Here is a 21,035-nt window from a genome sequence, read left to right as displayed (position 1 = left end):
GCCAAGGCAGAGGAGGAGCAAGAGGTCACCAAGGCAGCTGTGTCACGGCCAGCTCCTCTGAGGGCAGGGTTAGCATGGCAGAGATGTGGAAAAGTTTTGTCAACAAGCCACAGCTAACTGCACCACCACCTGATACGCAACGTGTTAGCAGGAGGCAACATTTCACTAACATGGTGGAACAGTACGTGTGCACACCCCTCCACGTACTGACTGATGGTTCGGCCCCATTCAACTTCTGGGTCTCTAAATTGTCCACGTGGCCAGAGCTAGCCTTTTATGCCTTGGAGGTGCTGGCCTGCCCGGCGGCCAGCGTTTTGTCTGAACGTGTATCCAGCACGGCAGGGGGCGTCATTACAGACAAACGCAGCCGCCTGTCTACAGCCAATGTGGACAAGCTGACGTTTATAAAAATGAACCAGGCATGGATCCCACAGGACCTGTCCGTCCCTTGTCCAGAGTAGACATTAACTACCTCCCCTTAACCATATATTATTGTACTCCAGGGCACTTCCTCATTCAATCCTATTTTTATTTTCATTTTACCATTATATTGCGAGGCTACCCAAAGTTGAATGATCCTCTCCTCTGTCTGGGTGCCGGGGCCTAAATATATGCCAATGGACTGTTCCAATGTTGGGTGACGTGAAGCCTGATTCTCTGCTATGACATGCAGACTGATTCTCTGCTGACATGAAGCCAGAGTCTCTGTTACGGGACCTCTCTCCTCTGCCTGGGTGCTGGGCCTAAATATCTGACAATGGACCGTTGCATTGGTGGCTGACGTGAAGCCTGATTCTCTGCTATGATATGAAGACTGATTCTCTGCTGACATGAAGCCAGATCCTCTGTTACGGGATCTCTCTCCTCTGCCTGAGTGCTGGGCCTAAATATCTGACAATGGACTGTTGCATTGGTGGCTGACGTGAAGCCTGATTCTCTGCTATGATGTGAAGACTGATTCTCTGCTGACATGAAGCCAGATCCTCTGTTACGGGACCTCTCTCCTCTGCCTGGGTGCTGGGCCTAAATATCTGACAATGGACTGTTGCATTGGAGGCTGACGTGAAGCCTGATTCTCTGCTATGATATGAAGACTGATTCTCTGCTGACATGAAGCCAGATTGTCTGTTACGGGACCTCTCTCCTCTGCCTGGGTGCTGGGCATAAATATCTGACAATGGACTGTTGCATTGGTGGCTGACGTGAAGTCTGATTCTCTGCTATGATATGAAGACTGATTCTCTGCTGACATGAAGCCAGATTGTCTGTTACGGGACCTCTCTCCTCTGCCTGGGTGCTGGGCCTAAATTTATGAAAATGGACTGTTGCAGTGGTGGGTGACGTGAAGCCTGATTCTCTGCTATGATATGAAGACTGATTCTCTGCTGACATGAAGCCAGATTGTCTGTTACGGGACCTCTCTCCTCTGCCTGGGTGCTGGTCCTAAATTTATGAAAATGGACTGTTGCAGTGGTGGGTGACGTGAAGCCTGATTCTCTGCTATGATATGAAGACTGATTCTCTGCTGACATGAAGCCAGATTGTCTGTTACGGGACCTCTCTCCTCTGCCTGGGTGCTGGGCCTAAATATCTGACAATGGACTGTTGCATTGGTGGCTGACGTGAAGTCTGATTCTCTGCTATGATATGAAGACTGATTCTCTGCTGACATGAAGCCAGATTGTCTGTTACGGGACCTCTCTCCTCTGCCTGGGTGCTGGGCCTAAATTTATGAAAATGGACTGTTGCAGTGGTGGGTGACGTGAAGCCTGATTCTCTGCTATGATATGAAGACTGATTCTCTGCTGACATGAAGCCAGATTGTCTGTTACGGGACTTCTCTCCTCTGCCTGGGTGCTGGGCCTAAATATCTGACAATGGACTGTTGCATTGGTGGCTGATGTAAAGCCTGATTCTCTGCTATGATATGAAGACTGATTCTCTGCTGACATGAAGCCAGATCCTCTGTTACGGGACCTCTCTCCTCTGCCTGAGTGCTGGGCCTAAATATCTGACAATGGACTGTTGCATTGGTGGCTGACGTGAAGCCTGATTCTCTGCTATGATGTGAAGACTGATTCTCTGCTGACATGAAGCCAGATCCTCTGTTACGGGACCTCTCTCCTCTGCCTGGGTGCTGGGCCTAAATATCTGACAATGGACTGTTGCATTGGAGGCTGACGTGAAGCCTGATTCTCTGCTATGATATGAAGACTGATTCTCTGCTGACATGAAGCCAGATTGTCTGTTACGGGACCTCTCTCCTCTGCCTGGGTGCTGGGCCTAAGTTTATGAAAATAGACTGTTGCAGTGGTGGGTGACGTGAAGCCTGATTCTCTGCTATGATATGAAGACTGATTCTCTGCTGACATGAAGCCAGATTGTCTGTTACGGGACCTCTCTCCTCTGCCTGGGTGCTGGGCCTAAATATCTGACAATGGACTGTTGCATTGGTGGCTGACGTGAAGCCTGATTCTCTGCTATGATATGAAGACTGATTCTCTGCTGACATGAAGCCAGATTGTCTGTTACGGGACCTCTCTCCTCTGCCTGGGTGCTGGGCCTAAATTTATGAAAATAGACTGTTGCAGTGGTGGCTGACGTGAAGCCTGATTCTCTGCTATGACATGCAGACTGATTCTCTGCTGACATGAAGATAGATTCTCTGTTACGGGACCTCTCTCCTCTGCTTGGGTGCCTGGGCCTAAATATCTGAGAATGAACTGTTCCAGTGGTGGGTGACGTGAAGCCAGATTCTCTGCAATGGGACCTCTCTCCAATTGATTTTGGTTAATTTTTATTTATTTAATTTTTATTTTAATTCATTTCCTATCCACATTTGTTTGCAGGGGATTTACCTACATGTTGCTGCCTTTTGCAGCCCTCTAGCCCTTTCCTGGGCTGTTTTACAGCCTTTTTAGTGCCGAAAAGTTCGGGTCCCCATTGACTTCAATGGGGTTCGGGTTCGGGATGAAGTTCGGATCGGGTTCGGATCCCGAACCCGAACATTTTCGGGAAGTTCAGCCGAACTTCTCGAACCCGAACATCCAGGTGTCCGCTCAACTCTAGTCATGAATATTCATGATCTCCTGACTCTCCCCGCCCACCTGCTGCTGAGTGACAGTTTGTTTCCATATGAATCAGCAGCAGGTGGGCAGGGGAGTGGCTATAGCTCTGAATTAAATATATGCTGGTCAGAGGAGGAAGGTGGCTTTGAGGAGGTGGAAGACCAACCATAGCAGGCTTCCCAGGGTGCTTGTTGTCACCTTTTGGGGATCCTTGGTGTTGTATGTGGCTGGGTGCAGAAATAGACCTTCAATGACGTCAGTGAGGTCAAGGAACGGGACGTGGCTAGCTTGGTATCCAACCTTGTGCAAATGGGAAGTTTGCGGTTGTGCAAATGGACTGTTTGCGGTGCGCTATACGGCGAGTTTGGTCTGTCACTGTAAAGCGGGCATAACCCTTGCTCTACCTGATCGATACAACATCATACCTGATTATATACATACACTGGATGTTTGAAAGCATGTTATTCCAAACAATTTAGGAATGTTAGGTGATTTATGCCCTTTACGGATTAAAACCCGACTCTGCGTCAGCTAAGTAATTTTCCATGGGAGTTTTGCCATGGATCCCCCTCCGGCATGCCACAGTCCAGGTGTTAGTCCCCTTGAAACAACTTTTCCATCACTATTGTGGCCAGAAAGAGTCCCTGTGGGTTTTAAAAATTGCCTGCCTATTGAAGTCTGTCAGTTCGCCCGTTCGCGATCATTTGCAGAAATTTGCATTCGCCGTTCGCAAACGGAAAATTTTATGTTCGCGACATCTCTACCCCCAGAATTCCCCCCAGTCCTAGGAGTTAGTGCGAAGATAGTGTGGGACTTAATGCTTCCACTGCTGGATAAGGGTTACCATCTATAGGTGGATAATTACTACACAAGTCTACCACTGTTCCAGTCCCTGGAAGTTCCAGGGGTACTGTGTTTTGCGGCACAGTATGCAAAAAACAGAGAGGCCTCCCTAGATCCCTGGTAGGGCAACCACTAAGAAAAGGAGACAGCACATGGTCAAGAAGGATGTCCTATTGCTGACTTTCATTTACAGTAACACCCCTGCACGTGGTACAACTACTACTGCCCCAAACTAGACTGCATTCTGGACTAAACAGGCACATGGGCGGGGTTGATCTTTCAGATCAAGTTCTAAAGCCGTACAGTGCCTCACGAAAATCTAAAGTGTGGTACAAAATGCTGGCCATGCACATTGTATAGATGGCGCTGTACAATTCATATGTGCTATTTAGATCTAGAGGCCAGCCAAGAATTTTCCTACTATTTCAAGAGGTGGTAAAAAAGGCCCTAGTTCTTCCAAACCAAGCAATGGAGGGCCCCAGTACTTCTGCAAGTTATGGTGCCTGAGTTGTACCAGGGCAAAATTTCCCTGGTGAAGTCCCCCAAACAGCGAGGAAGGGAAGGACTTAAATAAGATGCAAGGTCTGTTCCAAAAGGAGGATAAGGAAAGATACTACAATTGCAAAACCTTCCCTGAAAAACCTGGCCTATGCATCAAGGATTGTTTCAGAATCTACCACTCATTCATGCAGTATTAATTTAATTTCATGCTTGATGTGCCCTGTAGTTTTAAAAAGAACTGTGACGGTCGATGACCGGAGAATCCCTGTAGGGGTCCTACCTATAACTTTAAAACAATAACTTTATTTATGCCAATAAAACACCAACCTATACTAACTGAAATTTAAAACTATCAGGCTAGATATGGGAGATTAGCGATGCTCCATTATCGATTGCAGAGCCTTATTCAAGCATGCTCCTAGGGTTTTTCTTGCATGAGTGGGCAAGGATACTGTGTGACTTAAATGTTTTAATGGCCGTGTATTATACTCATTATATTACTGGATGACCCTGTGTGTGTTAGATAGAAAAGAGCTTGTGCTTCCTATTGTTAGTTTTTCAATATGCACGGGTTAGTGTAAGAATAGGGGTGACCCTATTGGTCACACTCCCCAATATTCAATACACTGTCACCTATCACACACATGGACCTGTCTCCTGCACCACCACTAGGTAGACACGGTCACTTTTACAGGCTGGAGACTTGCACACTCATGCATGCCCAATATACTGTGTGTGGCTACTATTTCTGAGCCACTCTTGCATTGCTCGCTGTTGCCTAAAAACGCACTCCTAACACCCGACATGTTTCGCCGCTGCTGCGGCTTCGTCAGGGGTATAGGGTATTAGGATCGGCGTGCCTCAAAACAAACTCCTATATACATAGTTACTGCCCCCTTCTTACCACTCACAGCCAATCTGCTGTGAGTCGTTGCGGAATGACATCACATACTGGCTAGTACTGATAGGAGCGTGAGTTGTCCCGCCCCCTTTGTTGTCACAACACCCCTGTGAGTATGTGTTCAATGACCTCAGACACCGATCTATTACTGGTTGGAGGATGAGCAGAGCGTCATACATATGTGCTCTCACTCTTCGCCAACCCGAGTCGGCTTTTCCCTTCCAGGCTCCTCCCCTGCTGGCGTCTGTAAGCCGTAACTCATACCTGTGAATGTAGGGGGAAACGGTACAACACAGAAAGCCACAGAGTTAACCCCTTCCTCATTAATTTATATTAACCCGATGCTTTCTGTTTATACTAGTTGGTATCGTAAGTAGTGCCTTCACTGTATTATGCAAACCATGTGCGCAGAGTTATCCCTACACGTTGTAAAACATCCCTTATTATTATAGGGTATATTAGATGCTTTTCACTCGTAAATTACCAGCATTGAATAAGGCTCCATGATCGATAATAGAGCATTGCAAATTTCCCATATCTAGCCTGATGGTTTTAAATTTCAGTTAGTATAGGTTGGTGTTTTAATGGCATAAATAAGGTTATTGTTTAAAAGTTAGAGGTAGGACCGGTATTCTCTGGTCATCGACCGGCACAGTTCTTTTTGGAATATACCCTGTGGTTTTACCACCATATATCTCTGATTTTGTCCGCATAGCTTACATATCCACTTTTCACCAACCACTACATATTCATTTTTATGAAACACCTGTTAGGTCAAAAGTGCCTTTTCCACCCCTTTGAATGTTCGTACGCGGGTGCTGTTTCCAAAATGGGGTCACTTATTGGGGTTTTCAATTTCTTGGTACCTCAGGAATTTTTTTACATGTGACATGGCACCTAAAATCAATGTCCATTTGATAAAGCCTGCAAAAAAAATATTTTGCACTTTTCCTCTAGAGCCTTGCTGTGCTTCCATACAGCAGGCTACAAGCACATGTGGGGTGTTGCCGTATTAAGGGGGGAATGGGTGACAAAATTTGGGGTGCATTTTGTCTTTTTATCCCTTGTGAAAGTGAAAAATATGGGTGTAAAGCAAAATTGGTAATTTTTCATTTTCACAGCCAAGTGTTGCCTGATTATATAAAATGCCTGATGGGTCAAAGTGATCACTAAATACCTTGAAAATGCTCCTTGAGGGGTCTAGTTTCTGGAACTGGGTCAACTGGGGGTTTCCACTGTAGAATGCCAAGAGTGTGCAAAGCAGTAATCAAAGCAAAGGGTGGCTACTTTGAAGAACCTAGAATATGACATATTTTCAGTTGTTTCACACTTTTTTGTTATGTATATAATATAATTCATAGTTTTGATGCCTTCAGTGTGAATCTACAATTTTCATAGTCATGAAAATAAAGAAAACTCTTTGAATGAGAAGGTGTGTCCAAACTTTTGGTCTGTACTGTATATCGACAGAAATTTACCACTGTCATGGAGTACAATGTGTCACGAGAAAACAATCTCAGAATGGCTTGAAAAAGTGTTCCAAAGTTATTACCACATAAAGAGACACATGTCAGATTTGCAAAAATAGCCCTGGGATTTAAGGTGAAAAGTGGCTCGGTAGTGAAGGGGTTAAACCTAATTGGTATCTGTTTAATAGTTTTGAGCTCGAATATTGGAATCATGAATTTTAATTGTGAATATTGTCACTTTGAGAATTCACAAAAATCTTGAATATAGTGCTATATATTTGCATTAGCGAATAGTGTTGATCGCAAATATTCTAATCGCTAACTTATCGCAAATATCGGCACTTGGCAACATCCCTAGCAACCAGTAGGAATGTTGCCTACCCTTAGTGTTGATCACAAATATTCTAATCTTAATTTTTATTGCAAATATATTACATTGCCGATTTTTGCAATCAAGAAAATAATGACGAGATCACAAATTCTCGAATTTGCAAATTTATGGTGAATATTTGGCAACATTTTATTGAAATATCATGAATTTGAATATTGCCTATGCCGCTCATCACTACTGTTTAATTCAACTTTGGAGTATCCCATTAAAATGAGAAGTTAACATAGGTTCTTTACAGTAGATGTTTATATCTGCTTAAAGTATAATGTTGGCTTGTCTGGGGATATGCTAGGTTCAGGGGGTGTTATAGTTTAAGTATTCAGCATTTCTGAAGTTGATTGATTTTTCCCCATTGATCAGCTGAATATCTTGACTTTTCTACACTCATGTATCACACTCATTACAATCATTTTACAGTGTATGGTTAAGTGTGATATAGTTGGACATTAACAAATCCCTCTCTGTAATGTCCACATGCTCTATTAATTGTCCATAACAACACCTTTAAGTATTAATTTGGAGAAGCTGATGGGAAGGCTAAGACAATCAGAAATTCCTTCTAAAACAACTGCTGCTCATATAAATTCTTTTAGCCGCATAGAACAAATCCTGAAGACTGCAGATCGATAGTTAAAATTGGAAAGTCACACTACAAAAGGTCTCACAGTAGTTCCCAGGCTAAGTCACAGTGAGTAAGTGTAATATTGGAATTCACTGTGCAAGCAAGATATTGATTAGAAAACAATTAAATAGAAAAGTTAAAGAAGCTACTAGATACACATTTTATACATATCAGAAAATAGAATTACTCCTCTGTGCTGTTTTGCATTTTGAAAAATATAAATATCTATATTTTTTTAACTATCCTCATAGCACAGTTTAAAATATGTTTTTTACATTCATTGTAGCAGCATGGGTTATCACAATTTTAAGGGTCATTCATGTGGCTGCCAGTGATTTCCACTAGTTTCTAAGAGATTCATTGTATAGAAAAAATATTCCTTCTGTTTATCATTCACAGAAACCTTAGGGCATCACAGAAAATGTGCCCATACCAAGGAAGCTGTAAGGCTAAAATTGTTGCTCATCCTTTTTGAAAACTTTTGGTTTCCTCCATTTCATTTTAAAGTTATAAGTGACAGACTACCAATCGGAATCATAATTTATGTATTAGAGAAAGAACAGGATCAGACATTTTAATTTGAATGTGCAGTGAGAGAATGTCTTTAGTACAGGATTATTTAAGGCTGCCAGACAAGCTTATATAAACTAAAAAAGTTATAATTTATACTTAATGAAACTGAAAAATGTACCATACCACATTTAGATATATGTATTAGTTGTATATGTATTAGCATTTTCATGTTTCCTCTGGTTTAGATAAGAGGACAAAGTAAAATGTTATCAAAAAAAGTAATCATGGATACAAAGTTATTTAATTGAATTTAGTATTTTTAAACTATGTAACCCATTCTTGCACCCTGAACCTCCTGCATCTGGTCATAACTGTATGTCCAGGTGAGCAGTGACATTGTGAACCTGGATGTATAGTTACGCCAGAACTTCTAACCAATACTGTGACAGAAGGAAGTGTCACAACACCGGTGTATCTGCTGTCACAGACAGAATATACTCGGAAGATGTCAACAAGGAACCAATCAGAGCCGTTCCTTGCCAGCGATTGCTTTGATTGGCTAGTTTGTACAGACTAGTCAATCGGAGAACAATTCTGTGAAAAAGTTAGTTACAGCCTCTGATCTTTGCATTTCCTGTTTGTGAAGATCATACTCTGCAACTGCAACCCCCTGTGCCCCTTGCTGCCCTCTCAGCACCTTCCACCAATCCTCAGTGCTACCCCCTCTGTGTGCCAAACCTCCCACTCTGCTACAATGGCTGAGATCAGTGCTGGCACCTATTCCCAATGTTCAACCCATTAAATGCCACGGTCAGTACCCATAGTGGCATCCATGGGGTTGACAAAGGGAGAAAGCTTCCTCTCTCCCCATCTGGCCGCTGCACTGCGATGGCAGCATCCCGATGGTTGCCATTGTAGACAGATTCCTTACAAAGGCATCCAGGCTTGCCATGTATCTAAGCCTGACAGACCCTGAGGGTTTGATCAGGCTTAGTGTCAGTGCAATTCTGAAAGTACAGTGCATTGCAATAGATGACTATTGCATTGTAAGTCATCAGCCGCACTGGATCTTCAAGATCCTAGTGGGACTTGATAAAAAAATAAAAAAGTTTAAAAATAAAAAAGTTTAAAAATGTAAATAATAAATAAATAAAAATAAACACATAAATATATTATAAATATAAAAACTAAAGCCAATTCCACAAAAACAAGCCCTCACACAGATGCATTGACAGAAAAATTTCTGCATCTTAGAAATGGCAATGCATTTTTATGGTGTAAAAGTGGTAAAACATAAAAAGAACCAATATAAATGTGGTGTCATCGTAACTTTATCAACCCACAGAACAAAGTTAATATATCAAATATTCCTGGAGAAAACATTGACAGAATTGCAATTTTTACCCACCTCACCTCCTAAACAAATCAAAGAAAAATTTATCAAAAAGTCATTTGTACCCAAAACAGTGCCCATTAAAACTACAACCCATCCCACAAAAAAATTAACTACCACATAGCTCAGTCAATAAAAAAATAAAAAAAGGTTAAGGCTCTTACAAACAATTTCAGCAAATTCCATGTTAGAAAACGCAGATGCTACTCTTTTCCTTTTGAACTCTTTTTGAAGACTGCAGTCTTCCCATACAGTAGTTTATGACCACATATTGGTTGTTGCCGTATTGAGAAGAAAATAAAAATAAACTGTGGTACATTTTCTCCTATTACCCCTTGTGAAAATGAAAAAAAAAATTGCGCCTAAAGCGACTATTTCCTGTAAAAATATTTTTTTTCATTTTCATAGCCAAGTATTTTGAAATTCAATAAAAGGCTTGTTGGGTCAAAGCCCTCACTCCCCCCTCAGTAAATTCAATGAGGTTGTAGTTTCCAAAATGGGGTTACCTTTTGTGAGTTTCCTTTCTAGGTGTACTTCAGGTTCCCTTCAAATGTGACATGAGACCCGAAAACCATTCCAGCAAAATCTGGCCTCCAAAAACCATATGACAATCTTTCGCTTCTGAGCCCTGCTGTGTGCTGATATGGAGGTTTACAATAGCATATGGGGTGTTTCTGTAAACTGCAGAATCAGGGGAATAAATATTAAGGTTTGTTTTGCTGTTAAAGGATAACTGTCATATATATATATATATATATATATATATATACAGTACAGACCAAAAGTTTGGACACACCTTCTAATTCAAAGAGTTTTCTTTATTTTCATGACTATGAAGGCATCAAAACTATGAATTAACACATGTGGAATTATATACATAACAAACAAGTGTGAAACAATTGAAAATATGTCATATTCTAGGTTCTTCAAAGTAGCCACCTTTTGCTTTGATTACTGCTTTCAACACTCTTGGCATTCTCTTGATGAGCTTCAAAAGGTAGTCACCTGAAATGGTCTTCCAACAGTCTTGAAGGAGTTCCCAGAGATGCTTAGCACTTGTTGGCCCTTTTGCCTTCACTCTGCGGTCCAGCTCACCCCAAACCATCTCGGTTGGGTTCAGGTTCGGTGACTGTGGAGGCCAGGTCATCTGGCGCAGCACCCCATCACTCTCCTTCATGGTCAAATAGCCCTTACTTTAAAAGTTTTCCCAATTTTTCGGCTGACTGACTGACCTTCATTTCTTAAAGTAATGATGGCCACTCGTTTTTCTTTACTTAGCTGCTTTTTTCTTGCCATAATACAAATTCTAACAGTCTATTCAGTAGGACTATCAGCTGTGTATCCACCTGACTTCTCCTCAACGCAACTGATGGTCCCAACCCCATCTATAAGGCAAGAAATCCCACTTATTAAACCTGACAGGGCCACCTGTGAAGTGAAAACCATTTCAGGTGACTACCTCTTGAAGCTCATCAAGAGAATGCCAAGAGCGTGTAAAGCAGTAATCAAAGCAAAAGGTGGCTTCTTTGAAGAACCTAGAATATGACATATTTTCAGTTGTTTCACACTTTTTTGTTATGTATATAATTCCACACATTTGTTAATTCTTAGTTTTGATGCCTTCAGTGTGAATCTACAATTTTCATAGTCATGAAAATAAAGAAAACTCTTTGAATGAGAAGGTGTGTCCAAACTTTTGGTCTGTACTGTATATATTTTGGAGTATTGGATCGTGGTGATTAATATATTAATATATTTCAACTTTTTACTGTGTATTCAATTGCCCCTTAATTCCACATTTTTGTTCCCTGTACTGCCTACTTTTACCTGTGCTTAAAATAGGGTTGCAAGGCATGGTCCGTCTATCTGTTGAAGGATGGAGGATGCAGAAGCAGGCTGCATGCAAGGTCAGATTACTGACAGCCAGGGACTGTAAGTAAATGATTAAAGCCAGGTCCTCCCCAGCAGCTGATAACAATGCCTGGGATGTGTGCACTTCTGCCTGTCCCTGCACTTGACAGATGCTCCCTCACTCAGCAGACTTGGAGAAAGCAGAGTTGGTGCAGCGCAGACCAGGGAACGGAGATCTGCCGTCTGCTTAGTGTATAAATTAAAGCGACATGTGGTAAGAGGACCCCTTTGTGCTGCAGGAGATTAACCCTTTGGGGGGGGAGGGCTCTGGTTACTGACACTTTTGGGGGGCTATTGTTACTGGCTAGTGAGGGCAGGCGGGATTAGCCTTAGGGTGAGGGCAGTGGTGGCCATCTTAACTGAATAGTGAAATTGCAGTTTTATGCAGACTGGTTGCTAAGGGCAGAATCTTATTAAATATGGGGTAAGTCAGTCTAATAGCAACTGATTCTGGAATATCATGTTATTTAGTAACTACATATATGAAAATTGAAATTAGGGTCTAAATGTGACAGTTATCCTTTAACCCTTGCTGTGTTATAAGAAAAAATAAGGACAAAAAATGAATATTTTTAATTTCACCTCCATTTTCCTTTAATTCTTGTGGAACACCTCAAGGGTTAAAAGTTTGTAAAATCAGTCTTCAGTAATTTGAGGGATGTAGTTTATAGAATTGGGCCATTTATAGGTGGTTTGTATTTTTATATCTTAAAAAAGTTGGTTTTGAAAGTTTTATAGAGAATTACAAAAATTATTAAATTGCCTTATAATGTCCTAAAAAATAAAAATGACATTTACAAAATGATGCCATCATAAAGTAGACATATGGGGGATGTTAATTAATAACTATTTTATGAGGCATCATTATCTGTCTTTAATATGTAGAAATTCCAATTGAGAAAATTGCATTTTTCTCAAATTTTCTGTAAATTTTGGAATAAAAAAATAAAGGTAATACATATTAACTCAAATTTACCTCTAACATCAAGTACGATGTGTCATTAGAAAATGTTCTCAGAATAGCTTGCATAAGTAAAGCAATCCTAAGTTATTGGCACATAAAGTGACGTCACATCTTCAAAATTACATTTGGTCATGAAGGCGACAAATGGCTTGGTCCCGGGGTTAAATACATGTTACATCTTATAAACAACATACAGTATATGCATTGTATATTTAAGGACTGTGGCATTTATTTCTTGTTGCACACATAGTATAGAGCCAAAAGCAGTGCAGATCACATCTTCCCCTGCTTCCAAAGGGGCTATACTCTAATTTCTGTACCTTACACACATACACAAAAAGTCAGTAGTCTATCTTTATGGCTTTTAAGCATGAAAGGAAGCCAGAATACCAAGAGTACACTCACTCAAACTCAAGGAGACCAAATAAGTGGTAAACAGTGGCTGTCCGTTGTTGGGTGCAAACCCATGAGCCCAGCATGATATGGTAAAGGTGATTGCCATTGAACAACCATACTGTATACTGAGAGTGTGATAGCTCACTGATATGGAAGCAGTATGGTATGCAAGGAGACAGGATGTTCATAGTTCTTTCACAATGGATTCTGTGATATGGAAATAAATGGGCTCACACACAGTTGCTACATGAATAATAATACACAATTTCTATGACAAACAGTGTAAAAGGCATATATAGCCAATCAAATACAGCTACTAAATAGGTAAGTAATGTACCAAATACACAAAATAAATGCTTCAAGTCTGTTGGTGATGCATATCCATTGTGTTTACCGACTACCAAGATATAGTACAGTAAGAGTGGCATTTTCAAGAATAGTCTATCACATGCAATATTTTTTGTCATAGGTAGAGTTGAGCGAACACCTGGATGTTCGGGTTCAAGAAGTTCGGCCGAACTTCCCGGAAATGTTTGGGTTCGGGATCCGAACCCGACCCAAACTTCGTACCGAACCCCATTTCAGTCAATGGGGACCCAAATTTTTCGGCACTAAAAAAGCTGTAAAACAGCCCAGGAAAGAGCTAGAGGGCTGCAAAAGGCAGCAACATGTAGGTAAATCCCCTGCAAACAAATGTGGATAGGGAAATGAATAAAAATAAAAATAAAATAAATAAAAATTAACCAAAATCAATTGGAGAGAGGTCCCATAGCAGAGAATCTGGCTTCACGTCACCAACCACTGTAACAGTCCATTGTCAGATATTTAGTCCCAGGCACCCAGGCAGAGGAGAGAGGTCCCTTAACAGAGAATCTGGCTTCATGTCAGCAGAGAATCAGTCTGCATGTCATAGCAGAGAATCAGGCTTCACGTCAGCCACCACTGTAACAGTCCATTGTCATATATTTAGGCCCAGGCACCCAAGCAGAGGAGAGAGGTCCCGTAACAGAGAATCTGGCTTCATGTCAGCAGAAAATCTGTGTGCATGTCATAGCACAGAATCAGGCTTCACGTCAGGACCACTGTAACAGTCCATTGTCATATATTTAGGCCCAGGCACCCAGGCAGAGGAGAGAGGTCCCGTAACAAAGAATCTGGCTTCATGTCAGCAGAGAATCAGTCTGCATGTCATAGCAGAGAATCAGGCTTCACATCAGCCACCACTGTAACAGTCCATTGTCATATATTTAGGCCCAGGCACCCAGGCAGAGGAGAGAGGTCCCGTAACAGAGAATCTGGCTTCATGTCAGCAGAGAATCAGTCTGCATGTCATAGCAGAGACTCAGACTTCACGTCAGCCACCACTGTAACAGTCCATTGTCATATATTTAGTCCCAGGCACCCAGGCAGAGGAGAGAGGTCCCTTAACAGAGAATCTGGCTTCATGTCAGCAGAGAATCAGTCTGCATGTCATAGCAGAGAATCAGGCTTCACGTCAGCCACCACTGTAACAGTCCATTGTCATATATTTAGGCCCAGGCACCCAAGCAGAGGAGAGAGGTCCCGTAACAGAGAATCTGGCTTCATGTCAGCAGAAAATCTGTGTGCATGTCATAGCACAGAATCAGGCTTCACGTCAGGACCACTGTAACAGTCCATTGTCATATATTTAGGCCCAGGCACCCAGGCAGAGGAGAGAGGTCCCGTAACAAAGAATCTGGCTTCATGTCAGCAGAGAATCAGTCTGCATGTCATAGCAGAGAATCAGGCTTCACATCAGCCACCACTGTAACAGTCCATTGTCATATATTTAGGCCCAGGCACCCAGGCAGAGGAGAGAGGTCCCGTAACAGAGAATCTGGCTTCATGTCAGCAGAGAATCAGTCTGCATGTCATAGCAGAGAATCAGGCTTCACGTCAGCCACCACTGTAACAGTCCATTGTCATATATTTAGGCCCAGGCACCCAGGCAGAGGATAGAGGTCCTGTAAAAGAGAATCTGGCTTCATGTCAGCAGAGAATCAGTCTGCATGTCATAGCAGAGACTCAGACTTCACGTCAGCCACCACTGTAACAGTCCATTGTCATATATTTAGGCCCAGGCACCCAGGCAGAGGAGAGAGGTCCCGTAACAGAGAATCTGGCTTCATGTCAGCAGAAAATCAGTCTGCATGTCATAGCAGAGAATCAGGCTTCACGTCAGCCACCACTGTAACAGTCCATTGTCATATATTTGGCCCAGGCACCCAGGCAGAGGAGAGAGGTCCCGTAACAGAGAATCTGGCTTCATGTCAGCAGAGAATCAGTCTGCATGTCATAGCAGAGAATCAGGCTTCACGTCACCCAACATTGGAACAGTCCATTGGCATATATTTAGGCCCCGGCACCCAGACAGAGGAGAGGTTCATTCAACTTTGGGTTGCCTCGCAATAAAATGGTAAAATGAAAATAAAAATAGGATTGAATGAGGAAGTGCCCTGGAGTACAATAATATATGGTTAAGGGGAGGTAGTTAATGTCTAATCTGCACAAGGGATAGACAGGTCCTGTGGGATCCATGCCTGGTTCATTTTTATGAACGTCAGCTTGTCCACATTGGCTTTAGACAGGCGGCTGCGTTTGTCTGTAATGACGCCCCCTGCCTTGCTGAATACACGTTCAGACAAAACGCTGGCCGCCGGGCAGGCCAGCACCTCCAAGGCATAAAAGGCTAGCTCTGGCCACGTGGACAATTTGGAGACCCAGAAGTTGAATGGGGCCGAAACATCAGTCAGTACATGGAGGGGTGTGCACACGTACTGTTCCACCATGTTAGTGAAATGTTGCCTCCTGCTAACACGTTGCGTATCAGGTGGTGGTGCAGTTAGCTGTGGCGTGTTGACAAAACTTTTCCACATCTCTGCCATGCTAACCCTGCCCTCAGAGGAGCTGGCCGTGACACAGCTGCCTTGGCGACCTCTTGCTCCTCCTCTGCCTTGGCCTTGGGCTTCCACTTGTTCCCCTGTGACATTTGGGAATGCTCTCAGTAGCGCGTCTACCAACGTGCGCTTGTACTCGCGCATCTTCCTATCACGCTCCAGTGCAGGAAGTAAGGTGGGCACATTGTCTTTGTACCGTGGATCCAGCAGGGTGGCAACCCAGTAGTCCGCACACGTTAAAATGTGGGCAACTTTGCTGTCGTTGCGCTGGCACTGCAGCATGTAGTCGCTCATGTGTGCCAGGCTGCCAAGGGGTAAGGACAAGCTGTCCTCTGTGGGAGGCGTATCGTCATCGTCCTGCGTTTCCCCCCAGCCACGCACCAGTGATGGGCCCGAGCTGCGTTGGGTGCCACCCCGCTGTGACCATGCTTCATCCTCATCCTCCTCCACCTCCTCCTCATCCTCGTCCTCCTCGTCCTCCTCGTTCTCCAGTAGTGGGCCCTGGCTGGCCACATTTGTACCTGGTCTCTGCTGTTGCAAAAAACCTCCCTCTGAGTCACTTCGAAGAGACTGGCCTGAAAGTGCTAAAAATGACCCCTCTTCCTCCTCCTCCTGGGCCACCTCCTCTTCCATCATCGCCCTAAGTGTTTTCTCAAGTAGACATAGAAGTGGTATTGTAACGCTGATAATGGCGTCATCGCCACTGGCCATGTTGGTGGTGTACTCGAAACAGCGCAACAGGGCACACAGGTCTCGCATGGAGGCCCAGTCATTGGTGGTGAAGTGGTGCTGTTCCGCAGTGCGATTGACCCGTGCGTGCTGCAGCTGAAACTCCACTATGGCCTGCTGCTGCTCGCACAGTCTGTCCAGCATGTGCAAGGTGGAGTTCCACCTGGTGGGCACGTCGCATATGAGGCAGTGAGCGGGAAGGCCGAAGTTACGCTGTAGCGCAGACAGGCAAGCAGTGGCAGGATGTGAACGCCGGAAGCACGAACAGACGGCCCGCACTTTATGCAGCAGCTCTGATATGTAGGGGTAGTTGTGAATGAACTTCTGCACTACCAAATTCAGCACATGCGCCAAGCAAGGGATGTGCGTCAAACCGGCTAGTCCCAGAGCTGCAACGAGATTTCGCCCATTATCGCACACCACCAGGCCGGGCTTGAGGCTCACCGGCAGCAACCACTCGTCGGTCTGTTGTTCTATACCACGCCACAACTCCTGTGCGGTGTGGGGCCTGTCCCCCAAACATATGAGTTTCAGAATGGCCTGCTGACGTTTACCCCGGGCTGTGCTGAAGTTGGTGGTGAAGGTGTGTGGCTGACTGGATGAGCAGGTGGAAGAAGAGGAGGAGGAAGCTGAGTAGGAGGAGGTGGCAACAGGAGGCAAAGAATGTTGCCCTGCGATCCTTGGCGGCGGAAGGACGTGCGCCAAACAGCTCTCCGCCTGGGGCCCAGCTGCCACTACATTTAACCAGTGTGCAGTTAGGGAGATATAGCGTCCCTGGCCGTGCTTACTGGTCCACAGATCTGTGGTTGGGTGGACCTTGCTACAGATGGCGTTGCGCAGTGCACACTTGATTTTATCGGATACTTGGTTGTGCAGGGAAGGCACGGCTCTCTTGGAGAAGTAGTGGCGGCTTGGGAACAACATACTGTGGGACAGCAAGCGACATGAGCTGTTTGAAGCTGTCTGTGTCCACCAGCCTAAATGACAGCATTTCATAGGCCAGTAGTTTAGAAATGCTGGCATTCAGGGCCAGGGATCGAGGGTGGCTAGGTGGGAATTTACGCTTTCTCTCAAATGTTTGTGAGATGGAGAGCTGAACGCTGCCGTGTGACATGGTTGTGATGCTTGGTGACGGAGGTGGTGGTGTTGGTGGTAAATCCCCTGTTTGCTGGGCGGCAGGTGCCAACGTTCCTCCAGAGGCGGAGGAAGAGGCGGAGGCGGCAGCAGCAGAAGAGGCCGAGGCGGCAGCAGCAGAAGAGGTAGCAGGGGGAGCCTGAGTTACTTCCTTGTTTTTAAGGTGTTTACTCCACTGCAGTTCATGCTTTGCATGCAGGTTGTGCTAAGGTTCAGAACGTTAATGCCTCGCTTCAGGCTCTGATGGCACAGCGTGCAAACCACTCGGGTCTTGTCGTCAGCACATTGTTTGAAGAAGTGCCATGCCAGGGAACTCCTTGAAGCTGCCTTTGGGGTGCTCGGTCCCAGATGGCGGCGGTCAGTAGCAGGCGGAGTCTCTTGGCGGTGGGTGTTCTGCTTTTGCCCACTGCTCCCTCTTTTGCTACGCTGTTGGCTCGGTCTCACCACTGCCTCTTCCTCCGAACTGTGAAAGTCAGTGGCACGACCTTCATTCCATGTGGGGTCTAGGACCTCATCTTCCCCTGCATCGTCTTCCACCCAGTCTTGATCCCTGACCTCCTGTTCAGTCTGTACACTGCAGAAAGACGCAGCAGTTGGCACTTGTGTTTCGTCATCATCAGAGACATGCTGAGCTGGTATTCCCATGTCTTCATCATCAGGAAACATAAGTGGTTGTGCGTCAGTGCATTCTATGTCTTCCACCGCTGGGGAAGGGCTAGGTGGATGCCCTTGGGAAACCCTGCCAGCGGAGTCTTTAAACAGCATAAGAGACTGCTGCATAACTTGAGGTTCAGACAGTTTCCCTGGTATGCATGGGGGTGATGTGACAGACTGATGGGCTTGGTTTTCAGGCGCCATCTGTGCGCTTTCTGCAGAAGACTGGGTGGGAGATAATGTGAACGTGCTGGATCCACTGTCGGCCACCCAATTGACTAATGCCTGTACCTGCTCAGGCCTTGCCATCCTTAGAACGGCATTGGGCCCCACCAAATATCGCTGTAAATTATGGCGGCTCCTGGGACCTGAGGTAGTTGGTACACTAGGACGTGTGGCTGTGGCAGAACGGTCACTTCCTCTCCCAGCACCAGAGGGTCCACTAACACCACCACGACCATGTCCGCGTCCGCGTGATTTACTAGATGTTTTCCTCATTGTTATCGTTCACCACAACAACAAAAATATTATTTGACCCAATGTATTGAATTCAAATTCAGGCCTTTTTTTTACAGACACCTAACACTATCTGGCTATCTATTTAGGTACCGTATTACACTAATACAGGCACAGCAATAACCACAGATTTAGCTGACTATAAATTTGAGGCCTATTATTTAGGCACTGGGTGACAGGTATATCTTTACAGACAGAATTAGACTGGGATATGCACAGTAGCGTGTGTGTGAAGTTATTGAGAATGACCCTATCTGCACCTTGAATCTAATATACCCTTTTAGGGATAAATTTAATGTGGGCCTGATACAGCAGAAACCACTAATTTAGAGAATTGCTAAATTGGGAATTGTATTTCAACCCAGAACAAAAACTGTGCTTTGACGGACACTAAATAACTTGCCCAGCTACAGCAATAACCACAGATTTAGCTGACTATAAATTTGAGGCCTATTATTTAGGCGCTGGGTGACAGGTATACGTTTACAGACAGAATTAGACTGGGATATGCACAGTAGCGTGTGTGTGAAGTTATTGAGAATGACCCTATGTGCACCTTGAATCTTATATACCCTTTTAGGGATAGATTTAAAGTAGGTCTGATACAGCAGAAACCACTAATTTAGAGATTTGCTAAATTGGGAATTGTATTTCAACCCAGAACAAAAACTGTGCTTTGACGGACACTAAATAACTTGCCCAGCTACAGCAATAACCACAGATTTAGCTGACAATAAATTTGAGGCCTATTATTTAGGCGCTGGGTGACAGGTATACGTTTACAGACAGAATTAGACTGGGATATGCACAGTAGCGTGTGTGTGAAGTTATTGAGAATGACCCTATGTGCACCTTGAATCTTATATACCCTTTTAGGAATAGATTTAAAGTAGGTCTGATACAGCAGAAACAACTAATTTAGAGATTTGCTAAATTGGGAATTGTATTTCAACCCAGAACAAAAACTGTGCTTTGACGGACACTAAATAACTTGCCCAGCTACAGCAATAATGACAGATTTGGATGAATATAAATTTGAGGCCTATTATTTAGGCGCTGGGTGACAGGTATACGTTTTACAGACAGAATTAGACTGGGATATGCACAGTAGCGTGTGTGTGAAGTTATTGAGAATGACCCTATCAGCACCTTGATTCTGATATACCCTTTTAGGGATGTATTTAAAGTAGGCCTGATACAGCAGAAACCACTAAATTAGGAAATTGCTAAATTGGGAATTGTATTTCAACCCAGAACAGAAAATGTGCTTTGACGGACACTAAATAACTTGCCCAGCCACAACAGTACAGCAGTAACGACAGATTTAGCTGGATATAAATTTGAGGCCTAGTATTTAGGCGCTGGGTGACAGGTATAGGTTTACTGACTGAATTAGACTTGGAAATGCACAGTAGCGTGTGTGTGAAGTTATTCAGAATGACCCTATGTGCACCTTGAATATTATATACCCTTTTAGGGATAAATTTAAAGTAGGCCTGATACAGCAGAAACCACTAAATTAGGAAATTTATAAATTGGGAATTGTATTTCAACCCAGAACAAAAACTGTGCTTTGACGGACACTAAATAACTTGACCAGCCACACCAGTAACGACAGATTTAGCGTTATATAAACTTGAGGCCTAGTATTTAGGCGCTGGGTGACAGGTATACGTTTACTGACAGAATTAGACTGGGATATGGCCAAAAAATAACCACACTATTGATGGTTAAATGCACTTGGTGTGACAGCTTGACCAACCACACTACTGAGGGTTAAATGCACTTGGTGACAGGCGCAGCTTGCCCCTGATGTAGTATATGGCCAAAAAATAAACTGACTATTGCTGGTTAAATGCACTTGGTGTGACAGCTTCACCCTGATGTAGGATTTAGCCAAAAAACAACCACACCATTGAGGGTTAAATGCACTTGGTGACAGCTTGCCCCTGATGTAGTATATGGCCAAAAAATAAACAGACCATTGCTGGTTAAATGCACTTGGTGTGACAGCTTGACCCTGATGTAGGCTTTAGCCAAAAAACAACCACACCATTGAGGGTTAAATGCACTTGGTGGCAGCTTGTGCTGGCGCAACACAAGACACAAAAT

The sequence above is a fragment of the Bufo gargarizans genome, chromosome 7 (assembly GCF_014858855.1).
Source record: "Bufo gargarizans isolate SCDJY-AF-19 chromosome 7, ASM1485885v1, whole genome shotgun sequence".
NCBI classification, from domain to species: Eukaryota; Metazoa; Chordata; class Amphibia; order Anura; family Bufonidae; genus Bufo; species Bufo gargarizans.
This window is presented reverse-complemented; position numbering follows the sequence as displayed.